Below are 27,328 nucleotides of genomic sequence, written 5' to 3'. Positions count from 1 at the left end.
AATAAATAAATTAAATACAATACTATATGCAAAAGAGCAGATAAAAGTGTATTTAAATTCACTTATACATCCAGCTAATTTCAGGTAGATGTTAGCCAGCCAAAGCTCTGATATTAAGCAGAGATAACTCAAAATGTACCACTTATATAAGGCAAGACAGGATGTTAGTGATGAGCTGAAACTACACCCCATTGCTATCAATGGCTACGCAGAAATTATAAAAAGTACTCTGTAGAGAGACAGCCACAACTTCAGTTGAGTTAATATTTAGTGAAAAACACAAATAAATAAATTAAATACAATAGTATATGCAAAAGAGCAGATAAAAGTGTACTTAAATTCACTTATACGTCCAGCTGATTTCAGGTAGATGTTAGCCGGTCAAAGCTCTGATGAGGATGTACTAAAGATGCCTCCCATGAGAGGTGCAAATATCATGACACAATTAGACCAGGAGATATGTCAGATGCAAGACACATTGAAAATGTTTTCTTTCTCAGCTCACCTTGGAATATTTGGAGATCTCTTATACATTTTTCTACCTCTCTCTCTATTGCTATTACTAACTTACCCTACCATCCCTTCCTCTACACATACCCCCCCTGAGGTTACACTCATACCTTTTCCACAACTATTCTTACTATCCCCTCTATCACTCCCTACCCTACTCTACTTGTACTATCCTATGCTTTCACCAGTATAATCTGTTGCCATATTTCTTGACCTCTAGAATATTAATAATAGTCATGATAATCATCTAGTATGTAAATAATGCTGCATTTTCCTATTATCAGGCTTTCCATATAATTTATGCTTGAAAACTATGACTTTATTATGTCTGTTGAGTTTTTATTCTGACAAAATGCTGGGTAGTTTTTCAAATTTTGTGCTTGAATGTTATGACTATTATGTCTGTTAAGTTCCCATTCTGACAAACTAATGTGCCGTTTTCATATTTGTGCTTAATATTATGACTTTATTACATCTGTCTAGCTTTTCATTCTGTTAACCAAACCATATGCATCTGGAGCTTGTTTCCCCGGGCTTCCGCTGAAAATGGGTACCTCATGACCCAGTTGGACTTTCCCAGTAAACAAATGCCAGATCGATAGATAAATAAATAAATAAATAAATAAACCTCACAGAATGAGCCGAAGACTATTGTTTTGGATAAGGAAGTCTAGTCTACCCTGCTTAGTTTGCTATTACGGCTACTCTCAATGAAACAACTGGTTTAGAAAATGGATAGATGCAACATAATTTATTGTTAAGTTTGTAGTTCTAAGGAATTCCCCTGTAGAAATAGAACAGTGACTTAAGTGTAGCATTTGGGAAGAATAATCTGATTTTTCAGCATTATGTAGTATGTTATTTGAATTAGAACAGATTGCGATGCATACTAATTTGTTCCTCTTCTGAAATAATGATAGTGTTATGAAAACAGCCCAAGAAAACATAATGAAAAGATTTAAAAGGAGAGTAAGGGCCTGTTTGGGATTTTTGCCACAAGGTGGCAGTATCGAACTATTCATTATTAGGCTACACATCAGAACATAAATTCCCTCCCTTTAGCAGCAGCAAGATGGAATGTAAAAATGCTCACTAGAGACAATAGCATTTCAGATGCCCAAAAACATTGCAGATATAATAATATTCTTAGCTGCACAAAAGTCTGCAAAGCATATTTAGAAATGAATCGTTATTGTACATGGAAGTTCTTCACTGGAACTGTCAAATGCAACTTATAACTTCTTTGTGAAAGTTTTTTTGAACTTCTAAAATTCTTTTTATGTTTTAGTGTAGTTTTATTTTTAACCTGAAGTTTTATACTAAACAAGTTAAGACTTTTAAACTACAAAGCAATTATTTGCCCTGCTGTTTCTGCCTTATGTAGTGCACTGCTATTGTCTCCATGGTTCTTGTTGCTAGGATACCTGTGTTGATTCTTGACTGGAGTTTACTGTAGAGCACACAGAGTGTAACAGACAGGCAGGTGCTAGTTCTACAAGCTGGAGATCAGGTAGGGATACTCTCACAATGTTAACCAAGAAATTGTTTGTTCGTTTATTTTACTGGAAGGAGAGACATTATCTGTGAATTAAAAATGTGCAGTAATTTCTGCCTTTTCCCCTTAAAATCCTTTTAACTACCAGAATTAGTAATTATTTTCATAGGACATTAACACTCTGACTTTCAATCTGTAAAGTGCTTGAATGTATAGGAACAAATTACCCTTAGCCTCTTGTTGCTGTAGCAGTATGGAACGAATGGGATAATATTGGGCTATAGTTGATCATGGATAAAGTAAAGCTACTGCCTGGAAATGTGCATGGATTTAAAACTGAAATGCATTGTAAGCCATGTATTTAATTATAGGACAAAACATTGTATAGTGTGTACTACAACAAGTATCAAATCTAGCTCCCAGCCGGGAGCCATGTCTGGTATTATTAGGAAAATATTTTGCTAGTGATAGACTGCTGCTGATGGCATTGGCAGTGGAGGATGACACTACTTATGGGTTACTGCAGTGGTAAATTAACTGTGCCATTGCAGAACTGTGTAATCTCAACTGAAGACCTATCATGTAGTACGCTATGGCTGGGCACCACTGCACTGTTGAGAGGTCTTGTTCAGCCAATTTATTATTACTAGCCATGTTGATATTAATCGGTAATATAAAACTGAAATTACAAAAATCTGTTGCTATGAATGGCTTAGTATTTTGGGAGGAGACAATATTTCTCATGATTAGCTGCTTTTATTAGGAGATTATTACATGTTTTACTGATTTTTGACAATGACATTCTCACTTTTGGTGGGGTACTTCAGCTGATTCTGTTTTTGTCACTAGATGCTATTGCAAGGTCTCTTATGTTTTGACTGGTTACCAGTCAGAATTTGTTCTTATTTTTGTTGTTTGTTGATGGTTCTGTCCATCTCCATCTCCCATCTCTTACTATCTTTGTCACCCTCCACTTCATCCATCCAATCTCATTTTTGCTTGTTGCAGCCAGGGCACTCAGATTTGTAATCAGTTTCTTTTACACTGTCATTTTACCCGTGATTTTGCGTTTGAGTATAGTGGTTAACTTTGGCTTATATTACTAGGTGCCACAGGATTTTCGGATAGCCATGGTGCACAGTGAGCAGAGTGGGTTTCTGCCAGGCATATGCTTCTAGCCTGTCACTAGAGGTATACCTGAAATCTTCTACTGGCCATTTCTCACTATAGGCTCATAGGTTAATACTAGTTTAATGACCACCAGGGTCTTTACAAGCCTAGCCATGCAACCCAACCCAGTTTTGTCCCAGGATGCCTATATGGTGGGTTATATTAGTAAAGAGGCAGTTGATAGTTATGTGGTTGGGGTTGTTAATTTGAGATTAATTTACTTGCTGTCATCCTCCGTCCATCAGAGACATGGTGGCCAGACTGGGGGTAAATTTGTGATTTCCCATCCAATGATCAGTGATTCTTTTGAACAGGGTCAGGGATAAACTGTGCTACATGTAGATGGATAGCTTATTCCATAGCATGGGGATCCTTTGAGACAAATATCAGTCCCTTCAGCAGGTTCTGTTTATATCACAGTCAGAGTTCAGGTCCTTGCATCTACTGTTTCTGGTGTTGTTTGTCTTGTCTTATACAACTAGGCCTAGACACTATGACTATTTGTCACAGAATGAGTGTGTCTTTGTTTTGTGTGGGACTGTATGATATATGGCAGACAGCCTGATGTTTATCATATTGATCACTGTTGCAGTAACCTTAGCAATATGGATTATATACCACATAGGATATAACAGCTAGTCATCTTCCAAAGCTTTAAGGCATCTGTCACACAACCAAACCATCAGTCATCTCGAGTTGAGCTGGCTAAAAATATACATTTGAGCACCAAGCCCTTCAGAGCTTTCCTGCCTCCAAAGAACATGCTTATCTGAGGCTTTTGAGGATCTATGGTTGGTTTGTGCCTTTCCTTTGCTGGGCATATAAACTCCCTTTGGGGAAAACCTTCCATTTTTAAAACAGACAATAAAAATGTTTCTTAATACTTTACTATTCAGAAAAGTTATTTTAAAACTAGAAGTTTATGTTTTAACAAACTGTCATGAGACTATATTATACTTAACATATTTTACAAAGTTGTTTTAAGTAATTAAAAAAATTTTATGGGCGATATTTTACTTGAGGGCCTCACCAGATGCGCAGTAGCAAGCCGTGCCCAAAACCCGCCCCCGTGCTATTTCATAATCGGGCACTAATGAATATGCATTCCCTCAGTAGCGACACTAGCATATGTCTATTTTACACAATAACTTTCAAACCTAACATCGCTTTACATGCATCACTACCTTAAAGGTCATTCAAAAGCTCCGATCAAGATGAATTTATGTCATGGAAAAAGGCAAAGTGAACTACACAGAAATACTTACAAATATTAAGATCGTCAATGGAAGGATCTTTGGCGATACTGTAGTTGAGGGCCTCACCAGTTTCTTTCGTGCAGAAGTGGGCGTGTCTCAAATTGAGTGACAACCTGGTATGCATGTTTAGTTTGCTCATGCATACATAACATGTAAAATATTAAATGTACACAAACATAAGCGACACTTTTAAGGGCATGAATGGCACACCCGACCGCACATGGTGCCTAGCTTACCTGGACGAGTTTATGTGTGGAGGAGCAGATATGACAATGACTTTGATACTTTATTTGTTAACCTGCTGAATCACGTACGCAAATTCCCAAGAAGCTGTTCTTAGTAAAGCTCCTGGCAATAACACTGAGGAAGAGTCAGCTGTGACACCAGCACCAAAAAAAAAGAGTCCGTTTGAACATTAATTGGGACACTGAACCATCATCGCATTCCGACTCTGATAAGAGAACTATAATGCTAACATAGTAAAAATCCTGATGACATTTGTTTTCACGGTTTCGTTTCTTTGCTGATTATAGTATAATAATAATTATAATATAAAACTTGTTAGTGCAATAAAACTTGTTAATTACAGATGTTAGTAACAGTTTACTGTTATATATACTGTCGTATTAACATGTCAGTTCACTTTTTCTTCAGTTGTACATTCGGAGGGAATGCATATTCATGAATGGGTGGGTTTTGGGCGGGGCTTGCTACTGCGCATCTGGTGAGCCCCTCAACTACAGTATCGCCGGATCTTTACAGCAGACTAGTGCTATTAAGGAAAATACAGAACACACCAAAGATTATAAGTTAACCAAATGAAAACATTTAACTGTGTGTTCAATGTGTGTATATGGTAAAAGCCAACCTAATCCTTTGTCACAAATTGTAATTAAATTACAAAACCTAGTTAGCCATTAAAAAAACACTGCAATAAAACATATTTTTGTACCACAGCAAATACAAAAGTTTTAATACACATGCAACTGGAACGATTTACATTCTGGTAGCAGTTACACCATACTATTTTTATGACAAAGAAAACTGAAGAAACTTTCCCCAAGAAACATTAGCAACACTACTAGCCATTTGAGAGAACATCTTGCATACTGCTACATATGAAAAATATGGCTTTCAGCTCGGCAAATATGACTGACTGAATTTAGTCTGGAAAATTAAGCGTCCTGCTGTGGTGACATTCCTACTGAGGTGACTTACATGCCAAAGCACTGCCAGCCACTTGGAAAAAGAGCTCTTCGTTCTCTGCATATAAATGAGGAGAAAAAAAACTTGTAAAAACTCCAAATGGTAAAGTTATGAACGGCAAGGACAGGTTTACTACTTCTGTGCTTCTTTTTGCACCTCCCATAAAAGTTATTCCCAAAGGCATTTAATTTACTTCTCACCAGCTGATTAGAATGCCATGTCAATCATGGCTCATTACATATGCAGACCTGGTCGTCAATCATTCACGACACACCCACTTCTGAGCAAAACGCAAGGTGAGGCCTTCAAGTAAAATATTGCCTTTTTTCTGTGGAGAAATTATGTTTATTTTACTTTTTGGGGCTGGAAAATGTTTAAAATGACTGTTAAGCTATTTTCATCTAAAAAAGTAATGATTAAAGAGAAGTTTTACCTGCTTGTTTTCAATGGGAATGATGCACCATTTTCTGTTTGACCATGATACAAACTTCCCGTCCCATGAGCTGTCCTTCCAGCCACTAAAAGAAAAAGTTAAACAAACAGCATTTGCCACCAGCAGGCTAGCAGTTTGCCTTTTTATTGTAGGTGGGTGAGTGACTCTGTTGTGGCCATTTGTTGTACCTCAGACCACTCATCTCTTACCCCGGATCCCTCTGGGGTAGCATTTACAGCCACTGTGGACCAGGGGTTAGCCATGTCCTCTGTAAGCTGTAGGAGTCCCCTCAGTGCGAAAGGAAGAGACATTCTTGTCATTCCTGGGAGAAGGAACAGGTAAGACTTCCCTGTTTTGTTAGAATGCTGTGACCATCCCTGGGGAAGCTGCTGCTGCTGATAATAACACTGTTTGCCCCATTTTTCCAGTCAAACAGAAAACTAAATGTAAATCTACTCATCCTGAAATTTCCTCAGACAGGAGTAGTTTACTGGATCTGGCTCAGAGTTTAATTCATCAATTGATCCTTCTTATAAAGAAGTTTCTAGTAAAAGGAAGAGGGATGCTGCGTTTTCCTTAAAAGAATCAAAGTTTTGAATCTGTAGAGGAAGATGAAGGGACAGATACAGGGTTTTCTCCTCAAATTTCTGATTCAGACTCAGTGTAAGAGAAAGAGAAACCTCCACACAGAGAACTAAAAACTGAAATGTCTTCTATTCCAGAATGTGCCAGTGTTCTTAGTGGGAGAACGCTGAGGTTCTCATTCCCTTAGAGAATATTAAGAGCTGTTACATAAGGCATTTCCAGAACCTGCAGCCTTTCTTCCAGTTCTGTTTGCTTTGGAGAATGCATGTGTTAATGCCTGCAGTTTTCCTGATTGTCTGCCAGCTGGCCCTAACTAGGCAGGTAGGATGTATAAAGTTCCTCAGTCTTTTAAGTTTTTATACACTCTTCCCAAACCTGACCCAGCAGCTGTAACTTTAGTTAATCCTACTGCTGCTAAACACTTTGTTAATTCCAATCCTACTTTTTGTGATAAAGATGATAAGATGACTGATAACTATGGGAAAAAAAAAGTAAAACCAGAATAAATACTGAGCGACAACAAACACGGCTATATAAAATAAATCAAAAAATCTTTTATTATACCTTAGTAAGCGCTTTTGTGTTGACCTCAACACTTCATCAGACTTTAAAAATACACAGATTAACACTCACTAATTAAAATCCAAAGAACAAATCAGAGACTGATTCCAATTATGACATAATAAGCTATCCAATCAACTGTAGAAGGTCTAACAGCAAATTAGAGAATATACTGTCTACCAATGTAGAGTAAAAATAAAACAAACTATAATTTCTAGTATAACTTAAATATATGTAAAAACTACTTATCTGCTCATCACCTAGGCTAGTTCTAACAGTATATATGTGCTTGGTCATGGTAGGATGTACAAGTCCAATGTCATTAAATATAGTTCAGTGAGACTCAAAAAAGGTTCTCATGATACCTCTGGCAAAACTCTACATGAGATAGATACAGTGGTGTCTGAAGTTTCTTTGGTCCCAGCACCAGCATCCTTTGTCTTTTCAAATCCCAGTGTTGGGGTTTGTCAGAAGATAAATCACTTGGTGGAGACAGCAAATACCCTTAAATCTGGGTCTCTCCTTCTGACTCCCTATTCCAAAACAGTCAGTCATCACAGATGCCTTGGGCTTAGCTTGAGGAGCAGTTTCAGGAGAGATAAAAATGCAAAGTGAGTGGGACATGAAGACAGATGCAAGCTCATAAATATAAAAGAGATGCTGGCCCTGATTAACACACTCAACTCTGAATCTTCTTTGGTACTGGGATCTCTTCAAGTTATTACAGACAGTACCACAGCCTTGTGGTACATTAACAAGCAAGGGGTAACCAGGTCTTACCTCATTTGTAGACTAGCCATATCAGCTTGGGATATAGCTTCACAGCACAATCTCCATGTACAGACACCCTTCATTTGATCAGAATAAAATTGTGTGGCAGACAAACTGAAAAGGGGAAGGGCAGAGCCTCACTGCTAGAAACCAGATCAAGCTGTAATCCATCTTTGGGGAGTTCCTCAAGTAGACCTGTTTGCCTCATCACTGAATTATCAGTTTGCAAGATTCTGCTCTAGGACTCCATAAAAGATGTCCTTGAAGACAGATGCCTTTCCTTTTCCTTGGACAGGAATGTTCCTGTATGCTTTTTCACCCTTTTCACTGATATCCAGGGTACTTCTGAAGATTCAGAAGGAATCCCCCAAGATCATGGGTTCATAGGTATGTACTAAGTTAGCTGCCCTTGTAGGTAATTTTAAGCATAGCTAATTTCCCTTCTTGTGCTCAAAATAACCTATCCCATTTGGTTATAGATTTGCCTTACCCATCCCATGGTCACAAATTTGATATTACCCCTAATGAGAATAACTGGGATCATACCATTGATAATTTAAAGGGGGCCATGCTTGGGTAAAACATTTAGGAACTGCCTCTGTCCAGTAGTACTGCAGGGGACAGTCCTGTGGTAAATTTTCTGTTTCCCATCCATAGATCTAAGTTGCACTTGAAAATGGACAGAGATGATTGAGGTGATCCCCTTCTGGCCCAGGCAACTGTGATTCTCCCTTCTTGTGGAAATAGCCATAGGCAGTTACGCAAGCTTCCTCACAGACTGGATCTACTCACTCAAGAACATGGTGTTTGATACACCCTGACCGCAATCATCTTCAGTTGACTGCCTGGATGACAGGGTCTTAATTCCCTTTAGGCACCTGTTTACTGAGGATATGCAGCAGGTACTAATGCAATCAAGAAAGCCTGCTACTAGAAATAACTTATTAGTAAATGGAAAAGTTTTTCTAGTTGGTGCCAACAGCACAACCAGCATCCATTCAGGACTAGTTGAACTTTCGTCTCACAATCTTTCTGTGAGTTACTATCCTATTACCTTTCTTACTCCAACATCAAGGTTCATTTAGCTGCCTTTTTAGCAGGTTTGCCCATGGATCCTCCTCTTCTAGTGCATTCTCAAGTTAAAATGTTTTAAAGTTCCTGTAATTATGGCTGCACAGGTAAAAGTCTCACTCTCCAAAGCCAAGAACACAGCATCAGTGGGACCTGACAACATCCCAGGCTGCATTCTACATGGACTACAGAATGAACTGGCACCCCACCTAAGTACCATGTTCAATCATAGCCTCACCTCAGGTTTTGTGCTCATTGAATGGCGCACTATGATAATTATCCCACTCTACAAAGGGGGGAGCCACGACAGACCCCGGGAACTACTGCCCCATTAGCCTGACAAGCCTGGTCTGCAAGGCCATGGAATGTATCGTCATGGAACTCATAAACAAAGACATTGGTAATCTCCAAACTCTGGACTTCACACATTTCGGGTTTGCAAAAGGCAGATCATGTCTCCTAAACCTGATAGACTTCTTTGAAGCAGTCACCAAAGCCATAGATGAGGGTAAGGTGGTTCACACAGCCTATCTAGATCTTGCCAAAGCTTTTGACACCATCCCCCACTCTGGAATTGTAGATAAACTCACTAAACTAGGTATAAATCCCTATGTCACAAGATGGGTTGCCAACTGGCTGACTGACAGAACCCACACTGTGAAAGTAGCAGACTCCAAATCCAACTTCAGACCAGTGACAAGTGGAGTACCACAGGGTTCAGTCCTGGGTCCTCTCCTGTTTGGTATCTACTTCTCTGAAGTACAGGCTAACACAGAAGGTCTTTAGCTAACTAAGTTCACAGATGACTGCAAATTAGGAGCCATAATCAAAACTCCCAATGATGTGGACATCCTACAAAAGGGCCTCACTGAGACAGATGCCTGGTGTCAAAGCCATGGCCTCAAGCTCAATGCCAAAAAGTGCATTGTCATCCCCTTTGGTAAAAACTCTGTACCCATGAACTACCACATAGGCGGTAGTCTACTTAACACTGAAAGTGTTATAAGAGACCTTGGGACACAGGTGGACAGTAGTCTCTCCTTTGATAATCACATCGCCACAGTGGTCAGGAAATCCTTCTACATGGCACACCACATCACAAAAGGTTTCTCATCTAGAAAAAAAGAGGTCATTGTTCCCCTCTACTCATCACTCATTAGAACCATTATAGAGTACAACACCCCTTTTGGTATGTACCTCACAAGACATCTACAACAACTGGAAAGGCTGCAGAAATAACTTACAAAGAGGGTTACTGGCCTCAAACAGATGCCCTATGCAGACCGTCTCAAAAATATCCAGCTTTACTCCGTCGCATATCGCCTACTAAGAGGTGATTTCTGCCTAACATACAAAGTATGTCAATCCTAGAGCTGTTGGACATGCTCCACTTAAAGAAATCCCAATCCCTCCGAGCTACACGCTCTACGGACCTAAACCTTGTCACCACAATAAACAGAACATGCTGGAGGGATAGATTCCTGTCCCAGAGACGTCCCATACTGTGGAACAGACTACCTATCTATGTCAAACAGATATGTCATTAGCACTCTTCAAGAAAAATCTTGATGACTGGATAGGAAATAGGAAATTCACCCTGGGGATCACTTTTGTGGCTCTGCTTGACAGGGGCACAGGAAAATAATTTTCTTGGGTGGTGAAAGCCAGGGTACCTTTTTGGCTAGGCTTATATAGGCCCTAGGGCCAATAGCCTAGCACCTACCTATGAACCTATGAAAATGGGTTGTGCATTAGACACCTCCAAGAAAAGTGATGGCCCCTTCTTGCGATCTTGATTTCATGTTAGAGAAGCTACACTTGCTCCATTTGAACCGGTCAACCTGGCTGACTTGATGTTTTTAACATGGAAAAGTTTTACTGATTGCTCTGACTTTTGCAAGAAGGGTACCTGAGTTGTGAGCTCTTATGGTAAGTCAACCCTATCTTATTTTCTATAGAGACAGAGTTTTTTTGAGATGTAATCCTTCTTTTGTGCATAAAGTGGTATTCGAGTTTACTTTAATCCAAACTATCCATCTCCTCAATTTCTTTCTGAACCTAAAAATTAGGGAGAAAGGATACTCCATACCTTGGATGTCCACAGACAACTCTGTTGATATCTTGCCAGAACTAAACCTTTCAGATCTTCAGATCGAGTGTTCATTTCTTGTGAAGGTAAGAAGAAGGGACAAGCTATGTCAAAGCTGAATATTTCCAAATGGTTGTCTAATGCTGTTACCTGTTATACTCATCACAAGGAAACTGGTTCAGGCAGGGTCAAACCCCACTCTACTAGGACTTTGGCTTCATCTGCAGTTTTTTGAAAGGGTTGAATTCTAGCAGTATTCTAGAAGCTGCTTCTTGGTCTTCTGTACATACTTTTACAAAGCCCTATAAGCTTGATTCCTTCTCTAGGTCTAGATCAAGCTTTGGTAGAACCATTGTCCAGAGCAAGGGAGCCCGCAGGATTTTTTGCAGGGGAGTGCAAACTCAGAGCTCCACCCACACCGCCCCCACTGCCCCGCCCATGCAGCCATTCCAGTGTCCCATTATTTGGCTATTTCTCCCCATTTGCCATAGACACTGTTCGAATCCCTCAGTGTGCATACTGTTTTATGCTTTACTTCTACAATGATTACAGATATTTGGATTTAATTTGCAACTTTTATTTCAAATTTTATAGCACAAACACTGATAGACATTTACTAAACCTAAACAAAGCAATAGTCTTACAATGAAAAGAGACATCATTAAAACATCTCTACCTTTGAAACCCACATTCAAAGAAAATGCATCTGGCCAGTGGCAGAGTAAGTTTACCTTTGGGCTGTTTTTAAATCATAGGCTCCTTGCACACATTTTTATAACCATGCAAAAGTTCTTTGATTCACCTTCCTGATTGTATTAATTATACTATATAATAATTGAATTATATCCCTTGTATAATACAGCGCCGAGTGTTTTAAATGTATAGTTCTGAACATTTTTCCTTTAAGCAATGAAACAAATCATATGAACCAATAATGACAAACTGCCCAATTCAGAACATTTCAACCATAAAGGGGCACTCAATCTTCTGTCATGCATTCCATCAATATCAGTCAATATGCAGAATCTCTGCAGAAGTAAAAGTCATCTGAATAATTCCACATTAAAGAGATCTGAAACCAATGAAGAGGTTGTTGCTAGAAAACAACTTTATATTTCAGTGTTTCATTTACAAATTCAGTGCCTATTGCCCTTGAAGAATAAATTGCCTATGTTACGTTAAAAGAAATGGTAAGCTGGTATATTGCAATAGGGAATGGGTGGCAAGTTGAAAAACAGGTTCATAGTTACTAGACATCTCATCCAAAGGAGGACATACTCAGGATTGCAGCACCCACACCCCTTCAAATACAAATCTACATGCCGTGGGAGTAGAACCTACAGCTCTCTGCATCAAGATGCAAGTTTTCTACCTGCTGTGCTACTAACACTGCTTTAAAACTCTATACCACAACAGTGTTACCATTTGCTAAACAAAACAGTTGCACATTTTAAGCAGACTTGGCATGAGCAGCAGTAAACTTCTCTTTCCTTGAAGCTCACATTTCCTTGAAAATAAATTCCACCTGCTAACTCTGTATTTCACTCTCTCACACACACCTCAACCTCTTAGTGCACGAAATCTGGACAAAGCCTAAAATAAATAAGGACAGGTTATAAATATTGCTCTCATGAACTTAGAACATTGATAGAATAACAGGATTTGTGTTAGTATGCATTTTTCTAAAGGATATAACGTCTGAAACTCAAATGCCTGCCATTATTTAGCAACTTCAATCCTTTTTAGGAGGAATATGGGGCAAAAATCTGGACATTCTGAAAAAACCTGGACAGCTGAAGTATATGCTACCTCCCTCTTACACACACACACACACACACACACACACACACACACACACACACACACACACACACACACACACACAAAATCACCTCTCAATGTCTTAGCACAAGAAATCTGATCAAAGTCTTTTATAATGTTGGGGACAAAGACCTAAAACTAGGGACACATTTAGAAAGTTGCTAGAGTAATAGGATTTGTATTGCAATACATTTTCTGAAGGGTATTATGTATGAAATTCAGTGATTTTTCAAAAAAAAAAAAAAACAGAATTTTTATGAAGAACAGACCAAAAACATAAGGCAAAAATCAGGACATTCTGTAAAAATTTGTAAAGTTGAGAGGTATGCACACATACATCTCCATACCTCCTTAGAAAGTGGCTAGAACAACATGTTTTGCATTGGTATGCAGGCAAAGCCCAGGGCTGGCGTAATCATTTGACAAACAGAGGATTGAATGTGTCTGCAGAGTCGGAGCTCAGAGGCTACTGTGTGTGGAGCCGTTCCATGTCCATTATCTATTAATGCTTCTGTTGATTATTTAAACATTTATCACACCAAAAGACCTGAGCTGCAGACATTATCTGACATTAATGTGGATGATACTCCAGGATTTATCTCTGCAAACAGCAGTAGGAGATGCCAGCTCAAGAACCCTTTCTATCCCCTGACCAAGGATTCTTATGGAGCTTATGCCATCATATGTTTCACAGTGGTTGTCTTTTTTGTTGAGATTTTGGGAAACATCTCGATTATGCTCATCGTTTGCCATAGCTACTATATGAGGAGTAAATCCAATTCACTGCTAGCGAATCTGGCTTTCTGGGATTTCCTCACTATCTTTTTCCGTTTGCCTTTGGTAATATTCCATGAAATAACCAAAAAGTGACTTCTTGGAGACTTCTCTTGTAAATCATACCATATACAAATATGCATATATGTTGGTGTAGGACACTATATCAAAGTACAGTGGCCCGATACTCTGCAGATCGATATCCGGATGTTGAAAGCACCAATATCAGCACATTCTGCACATACATGCTCTGGGGATTATCCCTGAGCAGACTAAACCAACAGCAAGTGTTTTTGTAGGAAGGCAAGCCTGCTACACCCCCATGTGGGGGGCTGTACCCCCACACCCCTGCTAATTATATATATTAACTCCAAGATTGCACAATCTCCAGGTAAAGGAAATATTCCCATACTCTGGGGTAGTTGATCTTGCACACCTGTTGACCCTGTTGTCACTCTACATGGTGTTGGAGCATTTCCTGCTCACTCCAGTGTTTGACATCTCTCTCTCTCTCTCTATATATATATATATATATATATGTATGTATAGATAGATATAGATATATTACTATATAGATTGAGAGACCAGTTTATCCATAGTTTAAGTACTTGTTTGATATTTATTTAGTTTGAGGGTTGCAAATAACTATCTACAGCTCTCCAAATTCACCTACAAAAATATAGACACATTAGAACATATACTATAATGGATAACCTTATTCATCAAACAAGATATGATTATTATACAGGCATTAATATTGGCTGTGCTAAACTATCCTCTTAGGAAGCACCAAGCAAAGAGTTACCACACGTAAACCTTTTTGAATTGACACAAGTATTCTCTGAATCTTCTAGAATTTACAAACTCTAATAGAAATAGCATTCTAGATTGAATATTAACCCCTAACACCAGTCACAAAAATAGTATAGATATACTTTCAGACTGACCTAGTGACCATCTTCAGACTTATATAATTTGGGGACAAGCTAAAATACCAAAGGTAACAACATAAAATTAGACTAGATCTAAAAATTTGAGGGAACAACTTTGAATATACTTGTCTAACAATGTATCTAATCCCCACTAAATTATCTACCTCTAAATTAAGCAGTTAAATATGTCAGCCAAACTTTCCTAGAAATCCTGAATAGAGTATGTCTCCTACACAAAAAGAAAAAGTGAAACTTTACATGACCCCTGGCTAACTACATAAACCTAGCAAATAAAACAGCTAGAGGCAAAGTATGGGATAGCTGGAAAATACAGTAAATTATGTCTAAATTCCAAAACTGTAGGTCACTGAGAAATAAAGTAAAGAACATAATGCAAAAAGAAAAGAAAAACTGTTTTTGCTGATTACATTACAGAAGCAATAATAACCCTAAACGTTTTTGGAATGCAATTAATTCTTTAATCAAACTAAGCAAAAATACACAGCCTAACCCCTTATTACAGGAGCCAAATTACAAAGTGTCCTGAAAATGAATATCCATTTTATTCAGGCTGCAACCTCAGTATTAAATCAACAAAACAAAAAACACTACCCACAACACTGAATTAAACTACAGAAACTTTCACTCGTCAGTCTCTACAGATCAAATCAAAAAGCAGCTTAAGAAAATAAAAACAACTACCTTAGTCCCTGACAATATCCCAGTAGAATATTAATGCATAGCGGCCATCTACTACCTTATATTAATGAATTGAGTATGGCACAGTTTGTCCCAGGTCAGGTTTATACAGATCCATAGTTGCAACTAATACATGTTGCCCAGTAGTAATTATCTAATTGGTCTGTTATTCATATACCTTTTCATACTTATTTTCCGACTTATGATTTACTACAGCTTGATGAAACATTAAGATTTTTATTTTGTAACAGCAATGTGAATCAGCTTAATTTATGAGTGAAACTTCTTTTTGTTCCCAAACACATTCAGTGTTATATATAACTCCTTACTGTATACTATAGCCCTATCTCAGCTAATCATGCCATTGTAGGTCCTTAAAGGATTGCTCTAGTTTTATCATTTATGGGATGGAAACATTTTCCTTTGTAAGTCATTTAAAGAAATTTCACCCAGCTGATTTACTATGTGCATTAATTTTGTTAATGAAAGATGTTAAGTTGTCAATCTCACCTTCATTCTTGCTTGATGGGTTCGGAGCCGATCCCTCGGCTCCACTGCTAAGCTCGAGAGTCACTTTTACCAGCTCGAGGCAGCCCCATATCCCATGATGCAAGGCGGTAAGTACCCAGATCTCGTTTGCCACATGAGGTCCTCCTTTTACCAGCTCCTGGTAAGTGATTTGCTAATTCGCTATTTTAGCCCCTTTTAACTTAAAAACCCTTTATTGTTAGTTTTTATTTAGTTTTAAACTTTTCTGACAGAAATTTGTCTGTCTCTTCTTATTTTTTAGTCAGACTTTCTCCCATCCGTCCCCGTTAGGGTGTGTGTGTTTTTTAGTTATACCTTTGGGTATATTTAATTTAATTCTTTGACTGGTGTGTGTGTCTGTTTGCACCATGTCAAAAGAAAGGGTCTCAGGCTTTAAGAAGTGTGACTCGTGCTGTCAGAAAATGTCTCTGACAGACGGTCACACTTCTTGCCTGTACTGCCTGGGGCCTCTTCACCTGCAGGACTCCTGTGCTATTTGTCATTCTTTCAGCCAGAGAGTCCTGCAGGAAAGAAGAAATAAGTTGATACTGAGGGGCCTTCTTAAGCCGGAGGGCTCTCCGGCTAAGTCGGCTCCATCCAAGACTACCAAGTCTTCCAAGGCCCAGGCTTCTGTGTCAAAGCCTGCGGCCTCGGCTCCGACTCGTTCTGAGTCGAGATCGGCTCGGCTGGAGCCGATTCTGGCACCGATGGCTATCGGTGCCGGGTCCGACCGGTTCCGACCAGCATGTGGCTCAGGCATCGGTGTCGGCTCCGATCGGCTCCGACACCGTTACTTTGTGGCTGTATCGGCTCCGGCTGGAGCCGATGCATCGTTACCTGTCGGCTCCGATAAGTTGTCGGCTCCGACAGGTTCAATAGTTTCATCGGTTCCGATGGCTCCTTCGAGGAGAGGTCTAGGTCTCCTTTCTTGGAGCCGATACTTTCGGCTCGGCTGCCTCTCCTCTCGCGGAGCCATCGGAGCCGATCTTCAAGGTCATCAGGCTTTCTGACCATGACTTAGAGAGTGGTCAGTAGATTACTAAGTCACAGGCACTGGCCCAAATGTTACATAGTCCGTCTCAACAGGCGACTATTGGTCCACACCCGTTGCAGTTCCTCCTTCAACTCTACCCCAGAGCTTGGAGTTGGAGTCTAATGGTTACTGTTACGGCTGAGGGACGGATACCCCTTCTGTTCCTTCAGCCTCTACTCTTATCTCCTCTTGAGACCTTCCTTAGAGGGATTCAGTGGCCGGGCTTCCATGGTCTCCTCCGAGGGGTGAGTGGCATCGGACCCTTGTCCGCTCTTCCCCTTGGTGGTGAGCTCGCCTCCGACATCTGCCTCAGAGACTTCCTTTTGGTGGTCCCTGGAGTTCCTAGCTCTTGAACGGGTTCTCTCGGACCTGCCTGGGAGGGAGCATTCGAGGTGATGAAGAGTGTGCTGGCCACTGGTATCAGCCAGCAGTCTGTTCCCTTAGCTCCTCCCTCTATAGTGCCTGTTGACATCTCTGCCACTTCTCTTGCTACAGGACCCAGAGATCCTCCACCTCAGGTTTCCCCATTGGGAATTTCCCCTCTTCCGAGGATTCTCCTGATGTTTCGGAGATCCTCCTAGGAAGAGGACTTGTAAGAGGAAACATGTAGACTCCCTGAGTCTATCACTTCAGATACTGACTTTGATGAGTCAGAGGGATCCCCAAGATCCCCTCTGAGGATGTCTCCTTCTCAGACATCCTAGAACTCCTTAGACAGAGGGAAACTGGCCCACCAATAATCCCTCTGAGGATGAGTCAGTATACCTAGAGGCGTTTGGATCTCGGCCCTCCACCTCCTGGGTGTCTCCGCCTTCGACCCCCTTATGCAGGTTATTGCCCGAAGGCGTGGGCTGCTCCTGACTCTGTAGAGCCAGTCCCTAGGAGGCCTTCAAAATTTATCACTGCCCGTGTGACAAGCAATTCCTCACTAAGGGTGTCCCGCTGATGCCATGGTGGTGGCTGCTGCCACCAAGAAGGAACTGCAGATCCTTCCGTGCCGTCCATCCTCCTAATAAGGACTCTAGGACCATGGATAGGCGGATGTTTTCCTCAGCGACCTTTGCTATGCGTTAAGCTGAATTACCTATGTCACTTCACCAGACTCCAAAGGATATCCTTAAGGAGCTTGGTGATGTTGTTCAGGATCCTACAGCTGCAGGAGCTCAGGAAAAATTGCTTCGCAGCTAGGAACCCTTAATTCCATTGCAAACTCCTCCATGCGGCTAATATCATATGCTGCTGATGGAGTAAGGCCGCAGGTACAGGTGTGGCTCTTAGGCGCCAAGCCTGGATGCGGCTATGTGACTTTGCAGATCCCTTTAAGGCGTCCTTCACAAATTCTCCCTTTGATGGGTCAGCTTTGTTTGGCCCTCAAGTGAAGGAAACTTTGACCAGGTGTGAGCAGGACGGCAAGACTCTTTCTGCCGTAGGAGTCCGTTTTCCACCCCTTCTAGACCTTACCCCAAAGGACAGAAAGGTGGCAAAATGTGGTTCCAAATCCCAAGGAGTCACGTTCACGTGGTCAGTTTACCCCTAGAGGCAGAGGGGTAACAACAACAGGCGCTTTAGAGGCAGAGGGGTCCAAAAACCAGGGAAACAGAGAGCCTCTCTCTGACAAGCCCTTTCAGCATCCTTGAGATGTTGCCCGGCTGTCCCTCCTTGGAGGCAGTCGGGGAAGATTATCACTGTACCCAGAAGCCTGGCATTCCCTCACTCAAGACAGATGGGTACAGTCGATCATATCCAAGGGTTACATAATTCCTTTCGAGGAAAGTCCTTTCCCTCAAATTCCCTTCCAGATGTACCACCCGGTCTAAAATTGCAGAGTTAGAAGTCTCAAAACTACTGCAAAAAGAGCCATTCAGCCAGTTACAACAGACCATTCAGAGCCGGAATCTACTCAAGGTTCTTTTGGTCCCCAAAAGACGGGAGACTGGAGACCAATATTGGATCTCAGCAGACTCAACAAGTCTGTGAGGAAGACAAGATTCGAATGGTCACTCTTCAGTCAATTCTGCCCTTCTTACAGAAGGACAACTGGATGTGCTCAATAGATCTTCAGGATGCGTACTATCACATCAAAATTCACAGACGCTCCAGGAGATTTCTCCGCCGGCTGGGGTCCAGTCATTTCCAGTTCAGAGCCCTGCCCTTTGGTCTCACTACAGCCCCAGAGTGTTCACCAAATGCATGGCAGTGGTCACGGCTCACCTGAGACGTCAAGGATTCCAGGTGTTTCCGTATCTCGACGACTGGCTCCTGTCAGCCACCACTAGGCATCAGCTTATTCAAGCCAGGGATTACACAATAAATCTTTGTTCTCATTTGGGCATCTCGATCAACTTCGAAAAGTCATCCTTATCGCCCTGCCAGTCTATTACTTTCATAGGCGCAAACTTAAACACTGTTAGGATGTCAGCTACCCTTACAGATCAAAGAGTTTCAGACATTCAGAGTCATGTCAGGATCATTCTAGCCAACAAGAAAGTACAGGCCAGAATGGTTCTAAAGGTATTAGGCCTCATGGCTGCGGCCATTACTCTTCTTCCCTGGCTCAATTCTACATGCGCCTTCTTCAGTGGATGCTGTTCACACAGTGGTCGTACCAACAACTTCCAATGCGTCACCAGATTCTGGTGACACAGACTTGCAAAGATCATCTTGCTTGGTGGATCACATCTCCTCAGGTTCACCAAGGCAGACACTTTGTACCCCATCCCGATAGCCACTGTCACCACGGATGCCTCCCTGATCGGGTGGGGGTCATTATCAGGGCAGGATGGTTCATGGGGCGTGGCAGCCGTTCGAGTACCATCTGCACATAAATGTCCTGGAGATGAGAGCAGTGCTTTTAACGTTGCAAGCCCTCAACGACTTTCTTCCCGTAGGGACAATTGCAGTCCACACAGACAACATGTCTGTAGTTTGGTATATCAACAAACAGGGCGGAACCAAGTCCTACCCCTTGTGTCGAAGCGCTCAGACTATGGCAATGGGCAATCTCCTCTCATCGGTTTCTGGTAGCAACGCATATCCCTGGGAAAACCAACATTGTAGCGGACAGATTGAGCAGAGCTATTCTCATGCCTCACGAGTGGTCTCTCAAGCAATCTATAGCGGAAGAGATATTTCTGGAATGGGGTCGTCCATGTTGCGATCTTTTGCTACTCCCCAAAACAGCAAATGCCCAGACTTCTTCTGTCTCTTCCTCTACCAGGCCATCCCCAGAGACGCTCTGACCCAGGATTGGCCCCAGGGACTTCTTTATGCCTTCCTCCATTTCCTCTGATCCCTCAAGTTATCCAGAAAGCTACCGTTTGAGAGCCAAATTGATTCTCATTGCCCCTACTGGCCTCGACAAGTTTGGTTCCCGTTCCTCCATCGTCACCTTTTGGTGCAGCCGTGGCATCTGGACCCAGTGCCAGATCTTCTGATTCACCAATCCGGTCAGCTGCACGGTCTATCCCTTCTCTCAACCTCACAGCATGGTTGCTCCACTTCCTTCCTTAGCCAGGCTTCCTTTGATCTCTAACCCAGTTAGAGACATCATAGTAACTTCTTTAAAATCCTCTACCAGGAGGATTTATACAAGCAAATGGAAACGTTTCTCTTATTGGGCTAAGGCCAAGAATATTGATCCTTTCACTGCCCTGTTCAGGCAGTCCTGGACTTCTTAGCAGAGATTTTTCATGCAGGCTGCTCTTCTTCCACAGTCAGAGTTCAATTGGCTGCTATCTCCAACTTTCATGTGCAGATCATAATATTATGTCCCATAGGCTCTGCAGGGCCTTCTTGAAAGGAATTTTCCTACTAAAGCCTCCAATCAGGAATCCTCCTCCTCAGTGGGATCTAAATTTAGTGCTGACATCCTTGATTCTTCCCCTTGAGCCAGCTGTTTCTTGTTCCCTGAAATTTCTTTCTTGGAAAACTTTATTCCTAGTGGCTATTACATCGGCCAGGAGGGTGTCTGAACTTCATGCTCTATCGGTTCGACCCCCCTATTTGGTTTTTCACAAAGACAGAGTATCTTTGAGAACTAATCCGACCTTTTTGCCTAAGGTCGCTTCAAAGACCAATTTGAATTAATCCATTGATCTCCCTGTATTTTTCCCAAACTATTCAGACAGAGCCGAACAAAAACTACATTATCTTGATGTCTTGGTTGAGCTGTAGGAGCCTATAAGGAGGGCACAATTATTTTCTTTCTCCTAGTCATCAAATGGCTCAAACCTTACAGGACTATAAGTCAGTCAACTCAGATATTATTTGGACAGAACAAAAAAATTTAGAAAATCTGATCAACTTTTTGTTTCCTATGCGGATAATAAGAAATGCCTTCCTGTTTCTAAAGTGACCTTGTCCAGATGGCTTTCTTCGGTCATCTCTGAAATTTATCTGCTCAGGGGAAAACAGCTGTGCTCAAAACCTAAAGCACATTCAACTAGGAGCTTAGCTACTTCTACAGCCTTTCAAGCTAGACTTCCTTTAGACACTATTTGTGCAGCGGCCACTTGGGCCACTCCTCACACTTTTGTTTCCCATTACAAATTGGACTTGGCCTCCAGGGACAGAGCCAGTTTTGGCTCTACAGTCCTCAAGAGTCTGTTCCATTGAGCCACCCAGGATAGAGGTGCTAGAGGCGGTCCCATCAAGCAAGAATGAAGGCGAGATTGACAACTTAACATTAAGAAGTTATGTACCTACCATAACGTTCCATGTTAGTTGTCTTCTCGCCTTCTTTCTCCCTCCTTCCCCCAGGCCTGGACAGACCTTGTTATAAGAAATTATTATGCTGAAGACCATTCAGACCTGGTCCTTCTTCCATCCTGTAAGTTTTCTTTCTTCCTTTTGGAAGTGTTTTATGCTTGGTGCTATTGCCCTTTGTCATCAAATGAGATCTGGGTACTTACCGCCTTGCATCATGGGATATGGGGCTGCCTCAAGCTGGTAAAAGTGACTCTCGAGCTTAGCAGAGTGGGGCCGAGGGATCGGCTCCGAACCCATCAAGCAAGAAAGAAGGCGAGAGAAGACAACTAACATGGAACGTTATGGTAGGTACATAACTTCTTATTCACTGTCCTTTTGAACTTACTAAAATGTTGTTTTGTGGAATTAAAACCTGGGCTACTAAAAAAATATATATCCTCAGAAGAGGGATATTCTCTTATTGATAAATGCATTTGGTTGAGCTGTAGGAGCCTATAAGGAGGGCACAATTATTTTCTTTCTCCTAGTCATCAAATGGCTCAAACCTTACAGGACTATAAGTCAGTAATGCCTCTGTATAAATTAAAACTTACCTACTCATTCATACTAAGGACTCAAAGCATTAGTGCATCAATGTAAAATTATAGCTCATTTAATTTTTATCAGAGGAATAAGAAATAAAACAATTGCAAATTCAATCAACACTAGAGTACAAGACACCCTTACTCACTTGAGAAATCAGTCTGAAATTTTTAATCAAATAAAGGAAACAGTACAGGATCAAAACAATTTACTGGACTTTATATATATATATATATATATATATATATATATATATATATATATATATATACACACACAACTATTCAAAATGAAATGTCCATAAATTATGTCAAAGATTTAATAAAACTCTTCATGGTTAAGGAATAGGAAGTATCACTAAATTGAAAAATATGAAACTCATGGCCTGGTTCATTTTATCCTAAAATTTTACAAACATATCTCCCTAATAACTGGTTCTTTTAGTCCAAGTTTTCAATAGTACCAGAAATGTCCTCAGTTTCCAGAAATGTGCCTTACATCAGTTATTCCTAAACCCTTAAAAGAGCAACTTGATTATTCATCATATAAACTAATTTTAGTTTAAAATATACAGAAACTATATGCCCATCCCTGTGGATTGAATAAAACATGTATGCCATGTTTAATACACCCATATCAAGCTAGTGCTTTCACATATAGATACATAGCAATATTAGTATGCTATTCGTGACATGTAGAATGACAGAAAATTACATTTCCTTCTCATAAGTTTAGACATGGAGAAAGGGTTTGATACTAGAAGTGAGAATCACCATTTCCAGTATTAATGACAAAGCGATTGTGAAAAATTCATTCTCATTATATAGAGGCTTTATAATATATACTTAGCTAGGATTTAAATACAGGAGGGGAGGGAGCAAATCTGATAAAATTCTACCAACCACTCTCCGCTTACTTACAAACACACACACCTACTTCTTACATACACACCCCTACCTACTTCTTACATCCACAGACTCCTACCTAACTATTTCTTACATGCACACACGTGTCTTAAACACTAAAACAGACACACACACACACACACACACACACACACACACACACACACACACACACACACACACACACACACACACGCGCGCACACCTACCTCTCACTTCTACATTCGTCTGGCACGACCGCAGTCCAAAAATCCTCTGGAATTCAAATTCCTGGTAGGCGCGAAAGACAAAGACACAAACCATCGGTCGCAAACATCTGTTGCGTCTGTGCGACTGGACGGAATGCAAAGGGCGTTCTTAAAGAGGAACGCTCTTTAAAAAAAAAACAGAAAGAAGTTGTTTCCTTTTTTAATTAAAATAAAATGAATTTCTCAGCCAACCGGTTCCAGGGGGATGCAAGTGCACCTCCTTGCACCTGCCTGCGGGCGCCCTTGGTCCAGAGGATCCTAGAGCCTTCTCCTTCCACCCCACAAATGTAGTAGGCTAGGGTAATCTGCCCATACAGCTAAGGCTACTGTAGCAGTGATCAGTATGATAAACATAGTAGAACTGTGTAAGTAAACTTACCTAAACTTACTATAAGAGTAGATGTTTCAATGATCACTGATGCAGTAGCTGCTCCCACCTTCCACCCCCCCTTGTTTTTAGTGTGTAGTTTATACCAGGGTGTGGACATTTATGTTTTGTTGTTTCTAACATTGTCCTTTCAGGGCCCAGCCTCCCTTTCTGTGCTGGCAGGAAAGTTCTGAAGGGCTTTGCTCCCAGACTTGTCTTTTAGTCAGGTCAGCTTGAGGTGCCTGCCAGTTTGGGGGCCTAGAAAGTGCCCTGAAGCTTTGGCAGCATGATGGCTGTTATATCCTTGTCAGGATGTAACCCATATAGCTAAGGCTACTGCTGCAGTGATCATTCTTAAATCTACTCTTATGGTAAGTTTATTTACACAACTGTACTTTCTATTTTGTTTTTTGAGACTTGACCTCTTTTAAAGCTATAAATACTCCTGGCATTGTTTGTCACATGATACTGTGTGTTCTTTAAGAAATGACCCAAAGGAAATGAAGTCATAACCAGACAATGAAAAAAGGTATACTTTGTATCCATCAGTGTCTGTCTTGATTTAACAATGATGTTGTAGGAACCTTAAGAGCTCACCTTCAAAGCCTCTTGTCTTTTGTGAACGTCAGAGATATAACGACAAGCTGTAAATGGTTGCTTATGTATTATTATTACTATACATAGTTTATACTTTTAAACACGTGATGTGAAATACTTATTTTTTCATTGTGAGAAAACATTAGGATTTATTTTTACAAATGTATATAAATCTGTCACCCACCAACTGACAGACATAAGTGGGGGCTAAAGTTCATTTGTTTTTAAGTGTTGGAAGTTCTAAAGATGACAGCATGGTATAGAATGATCTGTTGTCTGTGTATACAGAAAAGAAGACTAAAGAGACATTTGATTTGATTCTTTAATCACCACTGAATAATGTAGTAGTATGTATATACTGCAAGAGTCTGTTTTAGGGACTGTATCTGCACAAGGACACTTAGTAGAGACAATGTAGGAGGTTATGGTTAATTAACACGAAGTTTACTAATCGATGTTCCTCTTACATGAGTGAGTCAGAGAAACACTGATAGGCTATACCTGAAACTTACAAAAGCTGTGCATGTTTGGTCAGCATTAAGCTGAAGGTAGTGTCCTACATATCCTGTCTTATTCTGCCTAGGTGTTGCACTGTTCTTGGAATAAGTGCTTGTAAATTCTGACTGAATCACTTTGGATGCATGCATACCAAATGATATACCAGCAATATCAAAGTGAAACCCTTATCATTTTCAGAAGAGGGTAAATTAATTGTTGTAAGCTTGCAAATGAAGCATACCTCTCAACTTCTTAGCTCAAAAATTCTGGACAAAATCAGAAGTAATGGGAGAACAAAGACCTAAAATCAGTGACAATTTAAAATATTACTATAATTCACTTAAAAGTTAAACAACATGCATTTTCTGAACAATAAGAAGCATGAAACTGTAACATCTGACTGTAATTTTAACTGATTTACCAGAAAATCAATAAGTATATGAGATTCAGAAATGTTTTGCAGAATTCTGGATGATTGATGGGTATGAAATGAAGCTTTAGAAACACTGTCTGACAGAGCTCATGTGTATAAGTAGACAAGAGTAAGAGAAAGAGAGAGAGGAAGGTGTGTGCGTTTATGTGAGTGAGGGTGGACAGAATAAAAGTAAAGTAATCATTCACATTAAAAAATCCACAGTGTCTGTCAAGGTAGTGTCTTTCATAATGAGATGTATGAAAACAAGGGGAAGGCTGACGCCTGCACAAGGATGGCTCATTGACATGAGTGACAAGGTGAGGATTTTTTTTTGCCTTGTAACTGTTTTTGCCCTCTGTATCTTGTGGATGTCAAGCAACTTCTTTCCACTTCATTAACCATTCATTCTCTGTATGCAACCAACCACTACACCTCCCCACCACTCCAGGTGCGGTGCAGTCCGATTCTGCAATGGAATTTAGTCTGATAGTGCCTATTCCTTTATGTGATTGGTGCTGGGGCAAGAGCAGGATGGAGATAAGGATCTCATCCATGTAGCTATGGAGGGGGATGACTTTTTCCTGCTGCGCTGATGTGTATGCTATCTGACAACATTGCCCAGTTAGCAATGCTTGAGTCAGTGCAAAGGTTGAATGCAGCTACTGTGCTATGTGCAAATTAGTGGCACACATATCGACATGACTGGTGCATGCTGAAATATCTGCCTCTGCAAAGGCAACAGGTCATCCTTCCTCCCTTCCCCAGGATGGGGAAACTGGTGTCCATCACTTACTGTTATCCTTCCTTGCTTGTTCCTGCAGGCTGCAGATTACTAATCGATCATCCGAATCACATTCAGGACTCCAGCTTTCTGTGTTACAGAATTAGCAAGATCTTTTTTGCACAGTGGGAGTGGTGGTTGCATAAAATCATCTGAGACAGGAGGCAGTGGCTTCAGAAACTGTGGGGAAAATAAAGAATGAATGAGTTAGAAATCATAGTGATTATAGTAAATGACAGAATAATGCAGGCTATTTATTAACACATACACATACATGATCTTGGAAATAGTCTAACAAAATGAAGTCTCTTGGTCTTCTGAATCTGTTGAGTGTTGCAGCAAGCCCTTAGGCAGCTACAGCTTCCTTACCTTTGTTCTTTCCTAGGCATTCTTGAACTAGCCTGACTTAAATTGCAAAAGTGACTTAAACAATATATTCTGTGGGTCTACCACCCTCCCTCTAAGGTTGTATTTGCTTCCTTCCCTGACTGTTTATTTATTATCCAAATGCCTTATAACACTGCATTTTGTAGCTTTGATGATGTAAGTGATGCAACTGTATATATAATTCTTAATTAATTTTATGATAAGACAAAAAGCAAAAAATGCCTTCATCTCACACCACCGAGCAAGTCAAATATCAAAAATTTTCAGGAGTTAAGATGTGCCAAAGCAAATATCTGTTTGGCATGTTACTACTTAAATATCAGGTCAACTAAGTAGACAGGAGCCTAGGAAGACGCTATGGGCACAATTTCATTTAGAAAGCCTCTCATTGATAAGCATCTAGAAATGGATCCCCAGCTCATGTAGACAAACTGTAATGCATCATAATGAGGGGTGTTGACCTGTCTCTTAATCTGCTCTGTTCCCTCCCTCTCCACTAAAAAAAAAAAAAAAAAAAAAAAAAATATATATATATATATATATATATATATATATATATATATTTCTGCTTTATTCAGCTACTCTTACTTAACTGTCTTCTACCTTATTACCTTAGTTTGCTGTTCTGTGCTCTTATTCTGCACTTATTACTGCTTGTTAGTAGCCTGATTAATATTCTAAGCATCTTACTTTTGGTTGCAGCACTTGTGCTTCAGGCCATTTATTTTACATTTAGGGTTTTTGCAGACAATCTCTTATCGAACCCTGTTCTCCATAAGTCCGCCAAGTACTCATTGCGATATGTCTGGAAAATTCCCATCAGTTTCCCCTGCCAGCCTGGTTGACATGGGCATACTGAAACAGTGTAGCAACTGCCTCATGTTCATGGACAGGCTCCTTCTCCTAG

At 40.5% G+C, this 27,328-nt stretch overlaps 1 protein-coding gene across 1 annotated transcript in view; it reads left to right on the top strand.

The window, feature by feature from the left end:
* Positions 1-1,948: 1,948 nt before the first annotated feature.
* The window catches only part of PPP1R32 (protein phosphatase 1 regulatory subunit 32), a 1,379,387-nt gene continuing 1,354,007 nt past the window's right edge, over positions 1,949-27,328 (top strand). The window contains exon 1 of the mRNA XM_044059651.1: positions 1,949-2,020. The gene's annotated coding sequence lies outside the window, so the exon portion shown is untranslated. The remainder of the gene's footprint in view (positions 2,021-27,328) is intronic.

The sequence above is a fragment of the Protopterus annectens genome, chromosome 17.part0, assembly GCF_019279795.1.
Source record: "Protopterus annectens isolate FY-2018-M chromosome 17.part0, PAN1.0, whole genome shotgun sequence".
NCBI classification, from domain to species: domain Eukaryota; kingdom Metazoa; phylum Chordata; order Ceratodontiformes; family Protopteridae; genus Protopterus; species Protopterus annectens.
The sequence above is the reverse complement of the archived record's forward strand: the minus strand, read 5'-3'. Positions and strand labels throughout refer to the sequence as shown.